We start from the raw sequence: 23,499 nt of genomic DNA on the forward strand, positions 1-23,499 counted from the left end.
TGCAAGGGGCTAGAAAGACAGCCGGTATTGTGGGTGTTTATTCTGCTCCAAGTTAGCCTCCATACCTCCGGGTGTATAACTAGTAACTTGTATTCATCGAACGTTCTGCCAGCCTATACAACGCCGCCGTTGCTGTTTTCGTCGTTTGATGAAAATAGAAGCAGCTAAGGCTTAGTTATGTTCGCATTTATGTAATCGCTTATTTGTAAACAATGAGCAAATAAAAGTGCCAGTGGTGCACGCATACTCAACTGACAGATTACCTGCCCTTAATCAAAGCAATAGCATATTAATATTAATTTGTCTTTTCGCCGGTACAGATTTGCTGCGCAGAGAATTTCGAGATACTAAGCAACCAGGGAAAAAAAAAGGTCGAACTCTGTCCTCACCTAGATATATGAATAATTGCTGGAGCGGTTCGTAGGTGTAGCGTCGTTCGTCTTATTAATGTGATAACATTAGAAGTATCGTCGCGAGGAGATGAGAAGGGGGGGGGGGGGGGGGGGGTGGATGGTGCCGTTGGTCACAAAACTCTCCCATTGGCTGGAGGGGGAAGTGGTGTTAGCGGACCAACATCTTTTCATGCTACCATTTTGCCAACATATAACGTGATTAGGCATGGTTGTGATTTTTTTTACGATTCATCACATACTCAGCGCCAGTTTCTCTCTTTCAAAAGCGTTCTTTCTCCTTCTTGCGGCGAACTTCATCATCACGCTCCCCCTTCGTCTCTAGCTTCCCTGAACGCATCATAGCAACTCACTCCCCCCGTGCTATCCTCGAGCACCTGCACGCAGTAATGCAGCGATAGTTCAGTGGGCTCATACGCCACTCTGGGTATCGGCGCACTAATGACAATGGCTAGCGCGTATGCAGTGCAAAGCCCTAACAGAAAATAAAAAAAAATATGAACGATAGGCTAGTTCTCTAAAAATTCCCGGTTTATCCTTGTACCGCTGAAAACACAGTACTGGGGCGCCATTGTTTCTACATATAGAGACAGCGGAGTTTGCAGGTAGCCCCACAAAACAACTTACGACCCTTGTCGAATAAGCTGTATTGAATAAGAATAATTAAAGAACCCTTACTTCCTTATAAGCTGGTGCTTCCCTCCGAAAAATAGAAGAAAGTTCATGCTCTCGTTCATTCTGCACTCTTCCTGGTGCTTCTGAAGTAATTAAGTGCTGACTCAGTGTACGCGTGCAGTTTTGAGGGTTTCTAAGAGACGTCGATGTTCGAAATCTATTACGCCAGTGAGCAGCCAATTAGCCGTTTCATGGTCTTGTTTTACTTTTGTGGTGGATCGACTTTCCCTGAGTTACCCACAGTGCTCATTCTACATGCCCGACGCTTTCTTCTCGGCTTTTATACAAAACCAATAAATATACACGTTTTAAAATTCTTATCTCCTAGAAATATCAGGGAGTTTTTTAGCCCTAACTTGGCAAAAAAATTATGAGAAGTAGAACACGGTATATTTTGCGATATGTGTCTCAAGTTCAAATCATGAATTCCATGTGACCATAGCTACTTAGAACGAACTACAGAAAAGATTATTAAGTTGTCATCACAAAGAAAGAACCAACAAGTTAAAATCTCAAACATTCGCAAAGATTTACTTTTAGAATGTCCGTCCGTCCAGCGGCTTTGCGAGTCAGCAGAGTGAGCGCGAAAGGGACCAGCCTTGTTTGAGCTTTGGGTGGAAATGGTATGAAAACAGTCACATACCCTTGCAACTAATCATCAGAGAGCGAATTCTTTAATATTTGCGCGAAGGGCATCGTGAACAATGAGGTCCATTAAATTAAAATTGCAGTTTTTCTTAATCAGCGGTTTTACACGCTCATCACACGTTCCAGCGCACAAATTTTCCCATGGGAAGCATATCATCTATAAAGCTCTGGTCAAGTTCTCTCTTCTAGCAATTAAGATTTACCCTTCTTAAAAGTCCATCGTGTCAGCCTTAGATTAAGTATCTTGGTAGGAAGGAGGAGTCCAAGTGTATACAGCAAGACGTACTGCTGGTCCCACCCTCGCCTCGTCCTTGACCGTCGATAAAAATTAACGGTTGCTTTGCGAACTGCGGGCTCGTTAGGTGTAGCAGCTTTCTCGTTTTCCTCACTGCACTGCCTTAATCATCTCATGCCGTGGCAAACATTCGTGCCGCTACGACTACAACTACGACCTTCTATTCTGGTCTCCCAGTAGGCCACCATTGGCAGCGCAATCCTGCGGAGAGCAGTAGTAGCGTGGGTTGCCATAGATAGGGGATCTAAATCCTAATTAATGAGGGCACCGTTCTCTCCCGTCGTCGCAACCCCGCTGAGAGGTGGTGCCTCTGCACCGTTCGATTAGTGCGTCGATAGAAGGAACAAAATAAAAAAAGGAAGGAATAAAACCTAACGCTCTGTGCTCGTACGCGGACGCGTTGAAAGGTGAAAGGTGCCCTTTAATTCCGCAGTGATCCTTGAAATTTAAAAAAGAAAAACGGGAGATGCGAGGAAATAGTGAACTCCGAGAACTCCGAGAGGGAATATCTGCCGAATTGGGTGCCAACTTCTCGTGCGATGCGTGACGACGGGCGGCAAACAAGTCTTGAGATGCAACCGGGAAGAAAAAACGAATTTTGAAAATTCAAAAAAATATAAAAGAGAGTAGGAAAAGGAGCCGGAAGTGCGAGTCGGCTATCTACGATCTTAAAAGAAATGAATTGCAGCTAAAGAAAAAAATTAGATAATAAAGAGCGAATGATGGGAAGGTGAAGAAGAAGGGGAGAGGGCGCGTGCCATTGTCTCCTCTGGCGCCCAATGAGTGGAAACGTGGATTGTTTGCGAACACCGTTCGGTTGATGGAAAGCCGAGGACGGATGATGAAGCGGTCTTGCTTCGACGGGCGCTGAGAAGAAGGAAAGAAGGTGGAAGTCGGAGGACGAGGCGCGGAAGGGTTTGGGGAAAGGGAGGTGCGCGCCTTTCTATATTTGTGTTTCGTTTTGTTTTTTTGTTTTTTTTTTGTTCCAGAGTTCTCGAGCGTGGCCTCCTAGTCGAAATGGCGGTAATGAGCCGCGCGATTTTGCCATCCACACTTTTGCTTCGTACGCTTTCGTCGTGCTCTTCCATTTAGCTAAACTCGTGTCTGATGAGAGCTGTCTCTTTCCTCATCCTCCCTTCCCCTCCTCAACCCCCTTTCCGCTGCCTTCTCTGCCATCGTTCCGTTCTATTCCTTCGATGTGAATGCAGAGAAATCCTTGTCGTAATCACCAGTGTATTGATTCTGCACAGCGATGCCTGAAAATTATTCGGCCCAAATCTCGCAATAATGTACTTTTTTTTCTTTCTCTCCTAGCGCTTTGCGTACAGACGCAATGACAAAAAAGGAAATATAAAATTGCTGCAAGGTGGGTAGATTCGGATGAAGTGCGCACCAACATCAACGAAAACTATTAGACGGAAACTCATATGAGAAGCTTGCTCAGCTGTTCCTGGCTTTCCTTTTCACAGCGAGGAGTTGTTTGAGGGACATGATCCGCGATAACCTTCAGCGTAATCACTCCGTGACGTCATTGAAGAAGAAGAAGAACAAGGAGAAGTAGTTTTAAGAAGAACAAGAAGGCGAGAAGTATCGGCAAAGGTGATGTCCCGCCCGTTAGGCTTCGCGGTCAAGACGAGCATCGGCTTCCCTGCACAGCTGAAAAGGCGCTAGAGGGGAGCATCCGGACCACCCGACACAGTGCGCATCTAAAACAAAAACCCAACAACAAAACTTAGCACGCTTGGTAAGCAAACACCAAGCATACACCAAGAATAAGTCCTTATGGCAACTTCTCACCAAATCAGCCTCTCAATCTTAAGCGGCGAAATGTTTCAACTTTCATCTCTCTGAACTCCTCTTCCTTGAAGCCCTTAGATGCTCGTAGGAAGCCCAACGCGCCCGTGCATGCCTCAGAAGTAATATCTGTACCGTTCAGTAATATGCATCACAGTCACTTTCAGACAGCGTGGTTATTAAACTCTAATCATGCATATTGCGTCCAGAATTGTCCTTCGCTTGTCTGCGCTCTCATCGACGTGTCAGAGACGGTAGTGTTGCGTAACTACGGACTCGATGTTGCTTCAATCTAATAATACCATGCTTTTGTTCCGAATAAACCCCGTGACTGCAAACGTGCGCGTCGGACGGATCAATGAAATATTCATGCGCGCTGTGTGCGCAACGCAGCTATACTGCAGCGGAGGCTTCGGAAATGTCGCGAGTTCAACCATTCTGAACCAATCTCAATGTGCGCTTTTGCACTTATCACGCCTACGCGTGCGCCAGCACTGATTAGAACACGAAGAGTTGTTGTGAAACTCTTTAAATCTCATCAACGCGTCTCTTCAGTTCCTTCTCTCTTTTCATTGTTCTACGCAGTGCTGCTGAGGGGTGAGGACATCGATCTGAGATCAACACGTGAAGAAAAAGGGCTTTTTTTTTTTAAGTTGCGTTAAAAGTGAGTCATTGGTTCTTGCTCTGGTTCGTCTAATATAGTGGCATTTGCAAGACTCCCACCTCTACCTCGTCAACGTAATGACAGCTCCGAGAGCCCAGAAAATTTATAAATACGTCTGCAAGTTAACACCCCAGTTAAGCCTGTTGCCTTCTATATCTTAGCACAATATCCTCGGCTTCAGATTTTCCAGCCCAACGGTGTATAGTGGAAGTATGCGGCATTTATTCTCCGTTCTCATAACACAGATCGCCTATGCTTTGAGACGCAACGGCCTCCGAACTTTGCATGTCCATGAACGCAGCCGTATTTGTAGTTGCGCCATGCGCTTTCATTTTCGCCGTCACTGCGAGGAAAATGCATCGTGATTTACTATCAAACAAGCTGTTGCTCTCTTTTCACCGGTACGTAGCGATACAAAGAAGGCAGTCGCGCGGACGTCTCTCTCCTCCGTCTCATCTCGGGCCTCTTGTTTTGTTTCCTTTTTTTTCCTGTTTACAGATTTGCCGCACTTTGCAATGCGCAGTTAGTTTTCGTCCCATGAAACTGACGTCTTGCTCTGAAGCAAGTTGCAGAGATCCTTGGTAGCCGTGGCTTCGCAAGAGGCAAAGCATGTGCGTGTTACAAGATTAATTGTAATGATACTTCGCTTAACGTTACAATCGTGCGCAAAAATGGAGAGGCCACGTGAATGGCGGTGATTGCGGTTTTTCTGTGTACGAAGGCGTTCCTGGCAGATGTGTGTGGACAAACAGGCTAACATATTTGGTGAGGCACCTTATGCATATCTTGAAAACAGACGCTGCATCGGCAGAAAGCGCTGGCACGCAGTTCTCTCAGTTAGCGTGGTCACCTCGTTTTTGTGCAGGAATGTACAGTTATCCGAATTTTCATTGCTTGCGTATTAAAACGTACTACAGGCACAGTTCCTGAACTGCAGACGCATTTATTTCATTGTGCACACGCACTCATACAGGTGTGTACGTGCACAACGCTTATCCTTCATACATTAGAAAAGATATTACCACGATCTCCATCCTAAAGAACAACGCACGCAATGCTAACACACAGGAGCTATAGCACTCCAGTGCGCATACGTATTACAAAGTCGTTTCAGCTGAATGCCGACCAATTATAAAATTCGAGATATTTTCGGGGTGTTATCGGTAAGTCTTTATTACCGCTTTGTTTGCTTTCCTGTTAATTTCGTTATCCCAGAGCAAAGGAGGAAAACTTTTAAAGTAACAACAACACCGCAGCCATAACTTTAATCTTGTACCCCAGTCGGCTGTCAGGAGACGTAGCACTTGGTGAAATTAGCATTATTTTGCATAACCTCTGCGCTTTGCCTGAAGCGCCGAATTTGAGTCGCTTCTTAAGCACCGCTCTCTAAGACAGTTCACCCCCTGCGGGCCGAATAAATGGCATATGATGGCTGCATTTACCACTAGACTCTCTAGTTAGAAACTGTTATTTTTTTTTAAGCCCAAGGCTCTGCTTAAGAGAGAATTCTGCTAAGCTGGATTATCATTCCGAGTACAAATAAGCAGCTTATAGCGCGTGATGCCTGCACGAAATGGTTTTGTAATAAATAAAGCATAACTGGAGCACACTTCTACGCTCACAGTAGCAACATCACGAGGAGTATTCCACTCTAATGCTGCTATTGACTGTGACAGACGAGACTGTCTAGTCCTAAAAAGTGTTTAAGGATTAGTGAACGCTTTGCACGAAATCCTTTATGCCAGAGCCAAGCTGGAGCGTCGGAAGCTGTACTAAATCAGGCTGCATTCAAAACCGGATTTTGTCGGGTCTTAGGCTTATATTCGTGCTATCCGTTGGTTGCTCTTGATGTCAACCTCCGGCCTGTCAAAAATGCGCATTGCCTTAGTGATGAGAACTCAACTTTGAATAGAATCGGGGGCTGGTAAGCACAGATATTCTGGCCTTTTACTAGTTCCTCGGTAACGTGTCTGCCAGCTGAATACATCGAAACCTTTGCGTCGTGAGTTGATTAGCGCCGCGTGGTTATGCTCCGTGTCACACACACACGCCCGTACGAACTCACATATATAGCACTCCTCCTAAAGGACGGGGTTCTGGAGCCATGGTCCCATCCGACCAGTAGCACATCACAACGAAGGGTTAAAACACCGGTTTCTTTAGGCCTAACAAAAATGGTGGCCCACGACCCAATCCCATGGAACAGTGAACAAAATTCTGCGCTACCGTTAGCGCGGCAACGCGCTAACCCGAAAAGCTCATCTTTACAGTAACGTCCTATAATGCAGATGTGGTCATGGCGGCTCCAGCAAGTCAACACTAAGCTAAGTATAGCGCAGCGTGGCACAATGACGGCGCTACGGGTGATACAGCCACTCACGCCAGGTGCTATCGTTAGCAAAAATAAGAGGCCCCCCCGCCCGCCAGCACGTGCCGAACCGTGTCGCACTAGTTTTTCGAGAGCGGGAGCGTGTACGTTTTCTGTACAGCCAGGAAGACACCGCTTCACTAGTCATGGTCCAAAAACGTCTCGGCCGCTCGCCTGGTCGCCGAAACAACGGTTTTCACGGTCGGCGTGACCTCGCCACAGCAGGGCGCCGCCGAACTGCTCTGTGAGACGCGTGCTGGCGCCCCGCATAGGGCACCGCGAGCTATGGTCTCACCCGACGAGCAACATACCACAAGCAAGGGCTAAATCATCGATTTATTTCGGGCTGAAAAAATGCACATGTCCGTGTCCAGCAACGGTACGTGGAGCCACGTGGGCCATGAGCTCCACTATACATATGCACCCTACGAATGCGGACACAAAGTTCCGGCAGAAGGTACATGATGCATATTCCCTACATGTCTTAATCCTGGACCTTACTCCACCCTCGTGTCACCACTACAGCTGAAGCACGGTTGCTTCAGCCAGAGCTAGTAATTTTGCATGCTGAACGGGAGTTTCGAAAAATGGCGAACACAGTGATTTATCCTTGTCTTGATTAAAGGTCCCACATTTTTTTTCCGGCAACAGCTGTGTAATGCAGTTTTTCCCTGCGTATTGGGCATCGTAGTGTGTTGGTGCAGATCTGCGTCTATATACTGACCAACGACAATGTGTTCAGCTGGGTTTTGGGTTGTGCGAGCTGTTAGCATTGAATCTGGATTAGTAAAACTTCTGTGTTATGACTCTAAATGTTCACGCTGTGCAAGGTAGCCAGAGAGAACACAATGTCTAACACCGTCTTTAGGAAGCTAAAAAGTTTTTTGTTCCTTTCCGTTAGACTGCATAGTCTCGGGCCGGGAACTTCTGAAAGCTCACGGTGAGAAGTTATTGAGTGCTCGTGTTGGGTAGTGAAACTTTTTGATGCCAGCCTCACTGCCGCCAGTCTCATTAGCATGTGGCGCTACTCAGTTCTAGTGGTTAATGGACATCGACCCCTTTCTATCAAGAAATTATTCCCATACAGTTATTGCAGGTTTCCATAGCATGAAACATTCGTATTGTGACTAACTTCTCTGTCGCATCACTTCAAATACGTTACACTTGTCAGAGCAACGATTTTTTTTTTGGTTGATTCTCCAGACATCTGTTCAGTGCAGCCGGCTGCCGACCGCCACAGAAACCACGCTTTACATATAGTAATCCTTTTTTTTATTCTAATAGGTCTAGACCTTCTATGAAACTGTGTCACGTTTTTATAGTCTCAAAATCTGGGGCAGTCAAATATAACGGTTCCCTTCTGAATTCATTATTTTGTCCCTCTGCCATTCTGAAAACCTGTCTTCGGTACCGGAGACGACCAATGACATTGCGTCTTAGTTTCATGTGAGCACTATCATCAAAGTCGTCAGTTACCAAAGATAAAAGGGCAGAAAATGATCCGGGAAAGAAACGGTACAAAATGCGATGTCGACGCTAATTCTCTATCTAGCGTAGCCGTTCCTGATCCCTTGGAATAAACGGTACACAGCCCCCCCCCCCCCCCCCCCCTCTGATGAGTAGTTAGCCCGTGGAACTCTCGTCTACAGCATGGGTTTGAAACCAAACAAGCATAACAAGATCCAGCAATCAGTCGTTAGCGCAGACGCTGTTTAGAGAGACGATAGAACCATGAGGTGTATACTTATTTCAAGGCGGTATCATTAGAATTCACGTCAAGAGCAAAATCTGCCCTCCGATGTCATGAAATTCGCTCATTGACCGAGAGACGTCATGTGACCTTGCGACGTCATCACAACCTATCCTGATGGCCACCCCGATAGGTCGAAGAGGTCACGTGACCGGGTTGTGGGCAGCCAAGTTTAGTCTAGATAGCAACCTATAGATAGCATTAGAGTTCACGTCAGGAGCAACCCGAGCTGTCCGGTGTCACGAAAATCACTGATTGGTCGAGATAGGTATAATCTAAATTAAAAATCAGAAAAAAATGTGATATATTTAAATGTCTGCACCGTCACAGCATAGCGCATAATTGCTACTGCAGCTAGCAGTTCGAATAGGCTGTTGATGGACCGGCAATTGCAAAGAAACTTACGTAAGCAAATACAGAAGCTGCAACAGAAGCTGCGAGAAGTGTGAAATCTAGTGCTATGGCATTCCACTCTTAAGGTAACTGAAGTGTCCCCGTGGTTCTGAATTGATAGAACGAGGTACAGGAGCAAGCAGCATGGTCAACAATGCGTAGGGGATGAATAAATGACACTAAACTCATCATTACGCTCAAAGAGTAAGTCGTTCCTAACCAATTTTTGCCTGAAACTGCTTTTCCTTCCGCCTTCCTTTCTCACTTCCGTATGCTCCCTCGAGAGAGGATACAGATGGCCGTCTACTTCCACTAGCGTGCGTCCGGAAGAGAGAGCAGTCCCGTTTCATTTACCATGCCGTTGACTCGGTAATTGCGTTCCCCAGCCCGGAACTGGACAGCGGAAGCGTTTAGGCCCAGGGCTAATTCATCTGCCTTTCAACCCACCGCCCTCCTCCTGGGACCCCGCGCAATGTGCCATCCCGCTGCCTTCGTTTCGCTCTCGCCTCTGAAGGGCAGTGTTAATATTCATCGCGTTTGCGATACCGTGCATTTTTGCTGCATTCATTCGCTTAAGTTCGCTAACCCTCTCTTGGCGGGCGAGAAACCGGGTGGTAGTAATTGGAAGGGACGTGGTTCACCGGACGAGCCGCCATTTTTTTCCTTTGATCCACGTTGTTTATCTCGTCCATCTAAGTTTTTATGGAGGGCAGTATTTTGTGAGTATTGTTTTTGAGTATCATCTTTCTGCACTTCTACGATTAGCAGTCGCCCTCTCAGACGTCAGCGCTCAGAACTAGCAACCCTTGTCGGTCACGTGCCAGTTCTGCTATCAAAGCTAAGGCTGACCAGTGCCATCAAGGCAGAAGAATGAATCGTGTTAAGAATTGTTTAAAAAAATTCACAAGGACACCTAATTATCCCAATGCGATAGCATAAAATTTGTTGCTGCCTTTGCCGGAAGTGACGTCGCTTGATCCCTTATTTAACGGAAGTGACGTCACTTCCTACCTCCTTTTCCGGAAGTGAGGTCATTTCCTTCCAGCAAATAGGCGAATTTTATGATCAACGACACATTTTTTTATTTTCCCTGGTGAGGCTTTTAGCACTATCGCATTAAAAAATGTGGCCCCCTATTCCTTTTGGCCTCATGGTGAATGCACGAGCAAACTTTCTTTTTTTTTACTTTGATAATTGTATATGTGAATCTGGCCGGATAATCACCGTACTTCGTAACGCAAATTCCCCATTTTCGCCTGGTTGCCAAAAAAGAATGTCATAATGGTGGACCACAGAGTAGCGCCCTCATGAGGAAGGGAAAAAAGGGAGAGGGGAGGTTGCTGATCACCTATCACTATCACTCTTCTTCACCTGATTGCGGAAAAACTTCAACGAGTTGCAGATCAGAGAGTGAGTAACTGTACACTTATTCATTTGACAGGGCTCAGTGCTGAAAGCGGTTGCGCACTACTGATGATTTGTACCGGTGACGCTGAGAATTTGTACACCTGGGCACGACAGCCAGCGTCCCATAGCTCGAACGCATTTCTTCACACTGCCGTGACATAGCACTGTTGGCACTGAGTAGGTTCGACAATGGGCTCCTTGCAAAAGAAGGCACAAAGATGTCGGTGCGATGCCTACATTGGGCTTCGTGCTGACATGCTCGTGTCCTGTGTTGTAGATCTCTTTTGGTGTGTGAACTGGCTCAAGTCCAGAACCTGGCAACGCGTTCTTTCTTGCGTATATAAAAAATGGTTAATATCAGAAACACAGCTGGTCTACTCGGATGATGCTTCGTTTTGATGACAGTGACCACGACGGATTTCCATATCAATAAATAGCTGGGAGATCCAACTGGGTGGCGGCACGCCGACGTTTTTAGTTTAATATTGATATAAAATATCTCCATCTCAAGCTGAATGGCATGTAAATTCCATGTAGGTAGTGGACGGTGTTCAAAAGCATATTTTTTTACACAGTTTAGTGCAACGACGATGATTTACGTTAGCACTGCAATTCAGATTTCTCAAAGTTACTATATCATGAAAAAGCTAACCTACTAGACCATAATAAATTATGAACTTATACCATCACTATCTTGAATGAGAGTTCACTTCCAAAGAAAATTTCACGACGTTCATTCTCGTGCGAATAACAAAAATCTTCGCTCACTTTCAAGTCATGTTCAGTCAACCTGGTGCATAGCACCTGAGGAGGAGGTTCTTTTCTATGCAAACGAATATGGAATTGCTGTCGCTTCCATCGGAATGAGTGAAATTCTCGCAGGCGTAAGACCTTCATCATTGTACCACTATACTCCATCCGCATCCGACAGCACCAGATGGCGTGAAAGGTCATTTCAAGCAATAGCGTCGAGGTCCGCTGCATTCTAAAGCGCCCTCTTCTCATCTTGTGCTTGGTGGCGTCTCTCGTATTGTTTGCATCCAGGAATGTTGATGGCGCCATTTGCATTTCTTTTCACAGGCCATGTTCACTAGCCTTGATCTCTTTCTTTCTTTTTTGAGGTTTAGCGTCTCGCATATTGTCGTGCGCTCTTCTGTTTATCCGTAAAACACGAAACTAAGTCGGTGCCTTACTGCTGTGGCTTACAACCTCTGCCACACAGCACAACGTGCCATACCCCCTATATCCTCTTAGACTCCAGAAGCACCAGGCTGCTTTTGACATAGATGGAGTTAAAGCTTAGCCTATCGTCTCGCACCATCTACACAAGGCAACCTTGATTTTATGTGCGACTAAAAGGTGTTTTCTTTCTCACTTTCTACCTAGCAGCCTTCGCCGTAATAGATAAGTCTTCTGTACACGCTGCGGTACTTATTCATAAACACATGCACCACCATTCTAATCCATTTATGGATGCTGTTTTACTAAACCTGAGTATTGTGAAACGAAATAGAGAGAATTACCTGCGATATGCATCAGTGACATTTCGACGCAACACACCTCCTAATTCGCTTTTCTAGTGCCGCTTTCATTTATCACCAGAATCATTATTTCTGATGCACTGAACCTGACACTCACTATCGACAAAGCTGGGCTTTTTCCTTCCTTTTTCCTAGGTTCATTCAGAGTTTAAGCAGCCTTGCACGCCTTGTACATGGTTTTGCCACGGATCTAAATTCACTTTGCTTCGACAACAAAAGAAAAACAATCAGGTGTGTCGCGGCATTTTCCATGAAGGAATCTGTTTCGAAGTTGCATATGCGTTAATTCCTGCAGCGTCTGACGCGTCGAGCTGTGGTTGATGCATTTCCAAGCTCGCCAGACTTTTCTGCCTTTATTCATCACGGCACATTGGTCTACACGCTTTCTTCGCTATTGCTGTCACTGTATTTTTTTTATTTACATGAACAAGAAAGGAGAGGTTGGTGGCGCATAGCGGCTCCGGCTACTCCTTTTCACCAAATTCATAGAAACCACTGTTTTTTCTATTAAATTTTGTCCGAAGATCAATCTTAAATGGCCTAACAGAAGGGTGTAAAAACTATAATAACCATTTCATTGATTGATTGATTGATTGATTGATTGATTGATTGATTGATTGATTGATTGATTGATTGATTGATTGATTGATACCAGGAGATGCAACGCGCAGCTTTTGCACGGTGGCGCGATAGAATAGAATAAGTTTTGTTCATATTGTACTGCGCCTGTAACTCGCCATCAACAAATCTGGTTCCTTCTGGTATCACATGCGGCCTTTTGAATGCAGAAATGCGTTTAATTTTTCGGGAATGGCAATCGTGATACACCTTCGCGGCGGTTGAAACGCGGCAAAAAAAAAAAAGATCTGGGGGCTCAAATACACATTGCGTCTTTCTTTTGCCTCACTAAGGCCCCGTATTCACTACAGAAGCGATAACATGCACCATTCATTCAGGGACGACCCTTCATAACAATTTTCTATCCAAATCCTTCTTTTTCCGCACTGTCAATGGGTACTAAGCACCCTGTAATGCGGGCAAGCAACGTGTTTCTGCAACTTTAGTATCAAAGATATGATGCTGACCATCAACATTTGAATCAGAAAAATGAAACTGAAAAGGAATACCTAGAAAGACATAACAGCAAGGAAGGTATGCTTGTCGCTGTCCGAATGCCTAAATTGATGTCCGGCCGAGGCTGCGACCAATCACAGTACCATTCTTGCCTGTGGTCACATCTTGGAAAATTCGTCCCATTATTGGCGGACGGCAGTTCTCACATCGACAACCGTACCCGAAGTTTTTATTTAAGCCCATCATAAGGTCGCTTTTCATACTCAGTTAGGAATGAAGACGTAAAACATTACGATGCATTATAGCAATCGCACAAGAAAGGATTGTAAAATATGCGAAGGAAACATATTAAACAAGACACGTCTTGTCCGGTCGGCCTGGTTCACGTCTTTTCCTAAGCTTTCTTGTGTAGTTTCTAAAGTGTGAACCGTATATACTTGCCAATCAGTCAGCTTGATACTATGTGGCCATCGCTGCCCCGCGTGATGTTCTTTGTCTGTTCAGTGTCGATTTCGTTCTTTTATTTCCATGGGTTTCGGCCCAGTAACTCTTTTTTCCCAAAAACGATTTTCACCCTTTGAGGTAGAAGGATAAATGTTTGAGAGCCCATTACTTTGAATGGACCTCGTAAACTGCAGTCGGCCCGCTCTCGCGTTGTCTGCTTCTTTGGTTCTCATCCTTTCTTTTCACTCTGGGACAAAACGCAACTAGAACACGAGAAGACCCAAACAAAACTAAGCAACGAGAACAGCGGCAAGAAGCGGGAAAAACAGAGCTAGCAAAATAAATAGCTGTCGCACGGCTTGTAGCTATCTTGAAACACGGAGAGCGCCGGTTCGGGATGGGTCCTACCTTGACCACCTGCCTTTAGCTCAGCCAGCCCCGAGCGAAGTTTCTTTGTTCTTTTGCGTTCCCGCCCTTGCGAAAGAAACAATTTGCGGTTGGGAAGAGCGCCGTGGGAAGAAAACGGCGTATTTCGGGACCCCGGTGTTGGCGTTGCCTGGAGTGGGTTGGCGGTTTGCGGCTCTAACCTTCTCTCTTTCTGTTCGTGACCGAGGCAAGGGTAGCGACTTGGCCAGTTTGGGAGGAGCTCGAGCTGTTCGCTATCTCCGTATATACTTATTTGCTTCGTAGCTGGCTTGAGCGAGCCAGCAGAACACTGTGCAGTGGAGTGTAGATTAAATTGAGGCACCGCTCAGACGCTTTCGTTAAGTCCCTGACTTCAGATGAAATTGAGTTTTGCTAGGAAAGAGCTGACAAAAGGGTAGAAGCAAAATGTGAGATGAACAAGCAAAGCGAAACAACTTGATCGCGAGTGCTCCCTATGGGGCAAGACCTCAATTACGAGGTGGCAGATTTGTGCGCAACGCGAAGTCTGAAGGATCCTTGAGGCTTTTATAAAGGAACAAGGTGCCGTGTCAAATCCTAAATTTGCTTTTGAATCCAAAACGACGTTCTGGAGCATGTCTGGTTCGCCTCAGTCCCCTACACCACCCCCTCCCATACAGACCCTCTCCCCCCCCCCCCTTTCCCCCTTTTTTCCTCTTTGCCTTCTTTCAAATTTCAGACTTTTAAATCTGCACACTGTGCTATTCGTTGTCAAATCCCCTAAGGAGTCCAGTTGGCTATGAAACGTTGAGCTTGAATGAAGAAAATTTCGATTGGAGGTGGCGTCTTTCCTTTTACAAGTTCAACCAAACGTGACAAGGGTTTGTGTCGAAATGTTCAGCTTTCTTCTAACTGACAAACGTGTCCCTCCCAATTAATTTATTGTTTGAAACAACCGACCCTTGATGTGTCCGCAACGATCTCTACACATCGATGGCTCGGCCCTCTCGTAATTTTGGAACTGCTTTTTAACTACTGAAACTTTGTATGAATACTGAAGACCGACAAGTTTCCATAAGCAGACTTGGCCGGCGCTGCATTTCATCGGCATCTCCTTCCGGCCTTTGGGATATGCGCACAGCTCCGCACATAAATTTTGAAGCGAACACTCCCTGTGCTATCTAACCGATCAGGAACATTATGCTTCCTTGCTTCAGCTGCGATTCTGCCCATTTTTTTTTTCCTCCATTGTGATACGTTATGTGTTTTTACATGCTCTTTTACATCTACATGGTCTCCATCTTCTTCTTCTTCCAGGAGCTCCGGCTACGCCAGTCGAGATGAGTTCCTGAAGGTTCAGGCCGACTCACAGCGAAATTGCCAACACCCTCTGCCCTCCTTCCAACCCTGACCCAAGCGCGTGGTTCGGCCCTGCGAAACTCCTTCAACGGCTCTGCTGGCGGTAAGCGGCACACTACCTGAAGATGCATTCCTAGGATAATATGATGCGCAAGCAAAAACAAAGATAAAGATAGATGTACAGCTCGGCGTATAGCACGAGAGCACCGTAAAGAAGCACACGAGACGAGATGAGATTGAGCGGGAAAAACTTTCCGCCCCGTATGTTTTCTGCCCACCTTTCTTTTTTCTTATCCGCGTGTGCGTTTCCATCTCTCAGAGAAGGATGGCATGCCAGAACAGCTCCCGAGGAGACTGTACGTATCCCACTAGCTTGCACACGTATTACCCTGAAAGGATGACACAAATAAAATAGTCAAGCTTTCGCATCTCGAAACGCGGTTAACTATACGCCTCTGACCTAACAGCGAATGGTCTCACTTCCTGCCCGAAACGGGAGGTCACATGTACGTCGGGAAGCAATGCGGATTTCTGTTCTTTGTGCCATTAAACTCGCTGCCGGTGCATTATGAAATGAGAACGATATTCAGTGTTGGATGACAACCTGCCAGATGAAAAAAGTAGCGGGCAAAAAAAAAAAAAGCGACTGAAACTTCAATCACAGCAATGTTTTGTAAACTTCTCGCATGAGGCCGCATATGACGGATAGCTGAGTGAGAAAATCGCTTTGATGGCCGCGAACGGGACTAATGTGAGTACCCATAACGTATACGATAAGAACGTAGCGGCGCGCTGCAGTGTTTTCAGAACGAAACTTTTCTAACGAAGTGTAGGGATGGATTTCTGTGAACCTTTGAAATGTAAAATGTAAAGAGGTAGAAACTGCGCAGAAATTAACAATAACACGCAATAATTGTTTTCTGTTTATATATAACAAAAGCGATTTCTCGGCACCTGATTGATCAATATCGGATAAAGTCACCAGAAATCAAAAAACATAAGAGGATTTAATTCAATTAAAGTAAACGTATAAACTGCTGTTGTTTTTCAATTACTGATGACTTATATATATATATATATATACGAGGTCTGTTAGAAAAGTATCCGACTTTATTTTTTTTTTATGAACACCTGATGGATTTCAAAACAAGCACGCTTGCACCAGCCTACCTTGAACCTTCGTGCGCATGCACAAATTTTTTCTCGCCTGCCAATAGCATCAGTCACTGGTACGCAGCGTTTGAGTGAGGCAGTGCGCAGTGCTCTCGTCGGTTTTTTATTGCAAGGAAAATGGCGGGGCGACAGGAGTAGCGCTACTGCATCAAATTTTGCCAGGAACTAGGTGACAGCCAAGTGGAAACCATTCGGAATATTCAGACGACTTTCGGTGAGAATGCTATGAGCAGCACACAGATTAAGCAGTGGTGCAATTGGTTTAAAGACAGCCGCACATCGGTGCAGAGAGAGCCACGCTCCGGTCGGCCTTCAACATGCCGAAATGACCAGGTCATTGCCGAAGTGAACGCTGTGGTGACGCGGGACCATCGTGTGGCTATCCGAGAAATCATGGAAGAGGTGGACATCACGAATTTTTCTGAATATTCCATTATCACCGAAAATTTTGCCATGGAGAAAGATGCGGCGAAATTCGCGCCGAAGCTGCTCACGGTGGAGTAAAAGCAGCTTCGTGTTGAAGTCTCACAGGATATGCTGGATTCCACAAACAGTGACCCCGATTTCATCAACACCATAATCGCTGGTGACGAGTCTTGGGTGTACAGGTACGACCCGGAAACCAAATCCCAGTCGTCACAATGGCAGCATTCCACGTCATCAAGAATAAAAAGGCCCGCCAAGTGCGCAGCAATGTCAGAGTGATGCTGACTGCTTTCTTTGACTCCCTCTGTGCGGCACACCATGCGTACACACCCCACAAAGTAAACATTGACCAAAAGAATACTACAGGGATGTCCTCCGTCGCCTGCGTGGTGTTGTGCGGTGCAAGAGGCCGTAGTTGAGGTCAACAGGAAATTGGCGCACCCATCATGACAATGCTCCTGCACATTCCTCGCACTAAATTCACACTTTTTTCGCGAAAAACCAGACTGCTGTAGTCCAACAGACTTCTTACTCTCCTGATATGGCCTCCTGCGACTTCTGGCTGTTTCTCAAAATCAAGAGGCCAATTAAAGGAGCGCAATTTCAGACAAGAGAGGACATTATGGCTGCAACGACAGCTGAGCTAAACTCCATTCCGAAAGGGGCCTTTTCGGAATACTTCCGACAATGACAGCACCACTGGGAGAAGTATGTGGAGTCCCAAGGAGACTACTTTGAAGGTGATGAGGTTTCCAACGCTCCAGTTATGCCAGTTTTTTTTCTTTGGCAAAAGGTCGGATACTTTTCTAACAGACCTCGTATATATAGGAAATTTCCGGCATTCCGGGTTGGGAACCGTTCACAAGATGCATGGTTGCAAAAGTTTGCGTTTGGAGTTGAAACTCAGCGACGGTAAAACATTTAAAAATAATGTATTTTCAGGAGAATTAAAAAATTGCGGCAATCGATACTTCACAACTCCATCATGTCAAATTACAGAGGGTATCAGCGTTCTTCAGTAACTGCTTCCAGGCTAAAGGAAAGATAAAATACTTTTCCCAGACGCGACTACTATAACTTAGTAGTTCTCGACACGTTTTCAGATGGATTTACGCCTATCAGTCTACGTTAAAGCTCGGTTTCATCCTCCTTGAGCCGTTCGCAAGATCCCTTCTTGTCCGCTACTTTAGTTTCCAGCCCATTTACTTATCTTTCTAATACTTTTTCTTGCTGAGTGAAAACGTTACATCCGCTCTCAAGCGATTACAGGCTTGCATGTCCAACTGGTTGTACTCTTACGGTGCAGTACTTTATTAAAAGGTTTCTCTCTCGTTTCCACAGCTCTTCGCATAGAGAACTTGTTCCCGGTCACTTCTTCCTGTGCTATACTTCACGTTCCCTCTCCCATCCCATCGTATATAGCCAGGCATTGCGCAACCTGACCCAAATAACACCTCACGAGCGCTGACCGGCGAGATTAGCTGGGCGCGGCTTAAAACAATGTTTGCATTTCAATGAGAAAGCGGCCTTCCGAGAGGCGTTTGTGTTTCGCTCAGTGGCGTCTCATTTCTTACTGTCACTACGTGTTTCAGGGTACGCCTTATCCGTGAGATTAAGGTAATTTGCATTTCTATACCCCTCGCGACAACAGTTCTTCACAATGCAGCCGGTTTCAACAAAGACTTAAGCATGGCGTCATGTCTCTACAATGTCATGCGCAGCTCACCGTGATGCTTGAGTCTATGCACAAACAGGCGTGACTGTCGGCTGCGATGGCTCAATGATTATGGCGTTCAGGTCCTGAATACGAGATTGTAGGATTGAATCCTGGCCGCGCCGGTTGCGTTTCGATGGAGGCGGAATTCAAAAGCGCTCTTGTGTTGTGCGATGTCAGTAAAGGTTAAAAAATCCTGTACTCTAAGCACGAGTACACCTATATGGGAGTAAAAAATGTGTAAAGTTGTCCTCAGGTGCACTCCTTTTAATAAAAGGGTGTGCGCTAAAAGACAACTTTACTCCCTTTTTTTACTCCTTTCCGTTCAGAGTGTGGATGACCGCAGTGAATCCTGAGCTCTCTACAACAGCGTTGCTCATCAGCCACCTGTAGCTTCGGGGCGTCAGCCACCACATACCGCACCAGACTAAATATCATAATGGCTGACGAAATTCATTATTTCGTCATTGTTATACACTGGCTCTAGCGCTGGACTTGAGGAAGATTAAGGGAACCAATTTTTGAGTACAGTTGAACATATATAAGCAACAAAGTCCGTTTCGGACCTGTACACTATTAGTCCTTCCGTGACCCTCCAGGATCAGAACTACGGTCCTCACTCCGACGCAGCTCATGGGCTTCCAGTGGCCGTACGTATCCAGCTGGGAAATATGGCAGCCTGTGAAGGTTTTCGCAAAATGTGTTTCTTTTTTTAGTTGTGTTGCTCTCCTCGCAGCGTTTGTCAACATCAAATTTATGGAAACAAAGATGGCCTGCACTCTAGGCGACAGGACGTGTACTCTCGTCAGGTCTTCATTTCTCTCCTTTTTACGTAGAAGCGCGGGAAATAGTCAAAGACACGGCCGCGAGACTAACATTGCAGCTTAAACCTGAGACAAGATCCAGCAAACCGGGGCTATCTCCGCGGCGTCACAGAGTCGTGGTGATTTCGCTGTTTAAAAGCTGCCGTTCCGTTGCCCACACAAACGGTAAACAGAGCGATGAGTCTGCTTGTAGGCTGCATTTTCTTTAAAAAAGAAAAAGTGTGCACTATGAAATGTAATTTCGTGTCGCCAAAGGCAAAACCAAAAAATGAGAACGAAACCAATTCTTTCCGGCTCATTCTCTCTCCGCCCCCGCGGTGGCACAGTGGTTATGGTGCTCGGCTGCTGACCCGAAAGACGCGGGTTCGATCCCGGCCGCGGCGGTTGAATTTCTTTGGAGGAGAAATTCTAGAGGCCCGTTTACTGTGCGATGTCAGTGCACGTTAAAGAACCCCAGGTGATCGAAATTTCCGGAGCCCTCCACTACGGCATCTCTCATAGCCTCAGTCTCTTTGGGACGTTAAACCCCATAAACCAACCAACCAATCATTCTTTCTCTCTTGCCATTCCTACCGGAGGCAGCGAATGATTACTCACCAACTTTTTAGAAGGAAACCATCAATAGCGTAGAGGGGAAAGATTGTAAGGGTAGAAAAAGTCAGAGATTACGACCTTCTTCTCTTTTCTCTCTCTCTCTCTCTCTCTCTCTCTCTCGTTGTTCAGCTTAGCGTTCAATCATGCATCGCAGCCAGCGCCCCTCAAGTGAATCCCCCTCGGCAGCTTCCGTTGACTTGATTCCTGCTCATGACCGTTGAAAAAAGCCTTATATAATAGAAGCTCAGATACGAGCTCTTCCTGTCTCCCCGACGAGTATGCAAAGAAAGCCCATATCAGTGTTGTAACTCTTTCGGCCGCGCCGAAACGTTACAGTCCACCGCAAGTAAACGTATCTGGTGCATATAGCTCAAGGGTAACGCTTCTTCTTTATCTTACCCGGGTCCCAACGATCGTAAAGTGTTTGGATCGGACGTTCGCCGGCGCCGTGCTCGGCACGATGCGTGGTGCATTCGTTTTATCGCCATCGCGGAAACAGCCCTTTATCGACCACGTACATCTCTCTCAGTGGTGCCACTCTAGCCCGTAATACGCGCCTCTGTAACTGGACCCGAGAATTAGTCGATTCGGGTTGCGCCAGCGGGACATGGTACGACCCTTTCTTTCCACGTGCGTCACTTTGTGTGAACGACAATGGTGGTGAAAGAGGCCGTGTTATGCAGCTGCAGGGAGAATTGGAATGGAAATCGCAGAGCTACGGGCGACTCAATCGGGTAGACGGCTCGACGCGCCTAGATTTCTAATGCGGTCCGTGTGGTATACCGCAGATATTGCGTGCACCTCGTGAAACTTGAGACACGGTGGGGGATGAAAGAAAGAGAGCTCGCCATCGAAAGGTGAGAAGAAAGCGTGCGATCAATTTGTCTCTACTGTCTCCGTTTTTCTCTCAGAGATGGGGCTACAATGCGAACCTCGTTTCAGCGATTTGGATTGTACTTCTGTATGCGAAATGCGCTCACCAGTCTTGACTACAGGCTTTTTGTGGCCAAGACCGAAATATCACAAAGCCAGTACTTATTCAACCACATGGCTCCTTCTTTCTGAAGGGATTACTGACAACGATGCACACACGCATGTATACATGCGCGAACAATCAAGTACGCTTTTTGCCCAATATTTTATTTTCATGTGTCCTCTCTTCACTAGTAACTACGCTTAAAGCTGAAGTCCGAACGCAACTTACGAGTCTTATTTTTTATATATTTCATTTTTCAAGTACCGCCAGCAGCATTTTTGGTATTCATTAGTGGTTTACAGAATTCGAATCGTAGGCGTGTTTGGGCAGGAAACAAGAAAACAACGAAAATGTCAATTAACAACGGGAATACAACATAAGAGAGCAATGTAACTCGTAAATGACAGCGAGCTAAACGCGCTGCACCAAAGGAAACACAACAAAAAGCACATAGCTGACAAATAAATGCGCAAACAAAAACAAACCCGCTATTCTCGCTGGCAAGTACTGCCAGTAGGTGAGAAGGCTTAAAGTATCAGTAACTTGGCCACGTGGCTATCGTTGTGGAAATGACAGCCAATGTGCCTTGTTCTGCAATGTGATCACAATTGCCTTACGCTTCTGATGAAGTTCGGTTGTACTGCCTTTTTCTGCATAGCGAATTTATTACGAACAACATATTCTAACTATATTTGCTGTATATAACTATATGAAGCCCTTTAGAGAAAAGGGCGTACGAGTTGCGTGATTGCCAACTTTTTCACGATAATCGCTGCCTGTAAAGACGAATCAGTGCTAATCGAGTGCTCGGACTGGGTGGTTACAGGTGTTGGCAAGAGCTCTGTCAGGCATTTATTTTTCACCTCGAAGTTACTTATTCATCTCAAGTTAAGCGCATTGCAATCTCATTGCAAGTGCTCCCATACAAATCCATTTATAAATGGATCTGTATGGGAGCCCTTGCAATGCACTATCCCTGTAGCAATATATCTTGCCTGCTTCGTCTACTGTCTGCTCTGTCTCTCTTTTTCTACCTCCAAGCTCGCCTGGATAATATAGCATTCTATTTTTTTCTTGTTCATCCAGTGTCCTGAGATGTGAACCCGCGGACTTGTATTACAGCGCCTTTCCTCAGGTTTTCTTCTTACGGGAGCCCACGTACCTTACCGAGCCTATCTCCATCTTCACTGTCTACCACTTCTTCCTTTCTCCCAAGCTCACCTGGATGGTATTGATAACCTATACCTCTTACCTGCATGTCCCCGCATACAGTGCACGCTAAAAACACATGGGTGTTTGTTGATGTCCAGGCAAGCCTTGGCGTAAATTTTCAGCCGTGTGTTACAAAGGACTGAAATGTCCACCGATGGACGAACGAAAAGAAATTCGCGCGAGCAGGAAATTGAAGATATAGACGTTTTTGCATTAAAATAAGCAAAGTGATATCATACGAGGAACATGACTGCAAATTAACCGTAAGGTAACCTCTGGAAACTTGCCAATGCTGTTCGCATAACTGTCTGCGCTTCGAATGAAGAACGGAAATGTTTTGCTTGGCTGACACCTTTTGCCCTTGGGAAAATCAGAATTATTCTGCGATAGTACATGAAAATCCTCATTCGTTCCGTGCAGTTCGCAAGGATGAAGAAAAAGGAAGTTACGACAAGGTTTCAATCACCACTGAAATTTACGTGGCTGTCACTCATACTTAAACGGCGTGAATGCGTGAACCGTATGCCGTTCGATCGATATCAAAATAAATGGGTTGCTAAACCGATGGAGGAGTCAGGTCTCTAACGACCTGCCCATCTGTGCAACGTGAATCATCTTTACTTTATTTTTACTTTATTCCTGTCCTGTTCAGCGACTTGCGCGAGTTTCATGCACCTACCGTCTATTATCTCATTCATTCTGCGTGCCAGAAAACACGCTGCACTTCCCAGGTCCTTCGTCACGGGCCACTAGAAAGACATCGGCTTTCTGCGGTTTCTCAATCACTATAGAACTGCAGCGCGACGACTCGGAAGTGGCTGCGACAGAAGGGGGGGGGGGGGGGGAGGAAAGAGAGAATAGAGGAGGAGATGTATAGAGCGCCGCATAGTACCAGTCTCGCAGCACTTCGCGCCAGCACTCAGGTCGAACAGAGTTCATGAGGCTACTTAATGACGACCCGTACACGCGCCTCAATGAGCTAGCGCTTGGAGTGTGCCGCCGACCTTGTTCTCACCTTCTGCCGAGTGGCTCTTTTTGAGACTCTAGAGGAAAAAAAATACAAATAATTGAGAAAGTACCAGATCCCTCTTTTCTTCAAGGACTTCGTTGGCTTGAAAGGGAACGGAGGGGAGGAGGCCGGCAGAAGAGGAGGCCTGTTTTTGATAAGAACGCCGAAAATACGTAAAAAGAGAAAAATCCAAGAGTCGAGTGAGAGAAAATGAAAGCGCCAGGAAGAGGAATTAAAAGAGCGCCGAAGAAAAAGTCGCGGCGAGTACCCTATGGACACGTGAGCCGTGTCACGCACCGCTCTGAGGACGCCGACTTTGGTAGGCTGCTCACAACCGCTAGAGGGCATATAGTGCAACGATACGC

General features: G+C 46.0%; 1 protein-coding gene across 3 annotated transcripts in view; it reads left to right on the forward strand.

The window, feature by feature from the left end:
* The window catches only part of LOC149371319 (dopamine receptor 1-like), a 385,861-nt gene that overhangs the window by 210,257 nt on the left and 152,105 nt on the right, over positions 1-23,499 (forward strand). For all 3 annotated transcript variants that reach the window (XM_089565238.1, XM_089565247.1, XM_089565240.1), the window contains exon 3: positions 15,165-15,309. The gene's annotated coding sequence lies outside the window, so the exon portion shown is untranslated. The remainder of the gene's footprint in view (positions 1-15,164; positions 15,310-23,499) is intronic.

This window comes from Amblyomma mixtum, chromosome 1 (assembly GCF_055824585.1).
Source record: "Amblyomma mixtum isolate Tamu chromosome 1, ASM5582458v1, whole genome shotgun sequence".
In the NCBI taxonomy this organism is placed as follows: Eukaryota; Metazoa; Arthropoda; class Arachnida; order Ixodida; family Ixodidae; genus Amblyomma; species Amblyomma mixtum.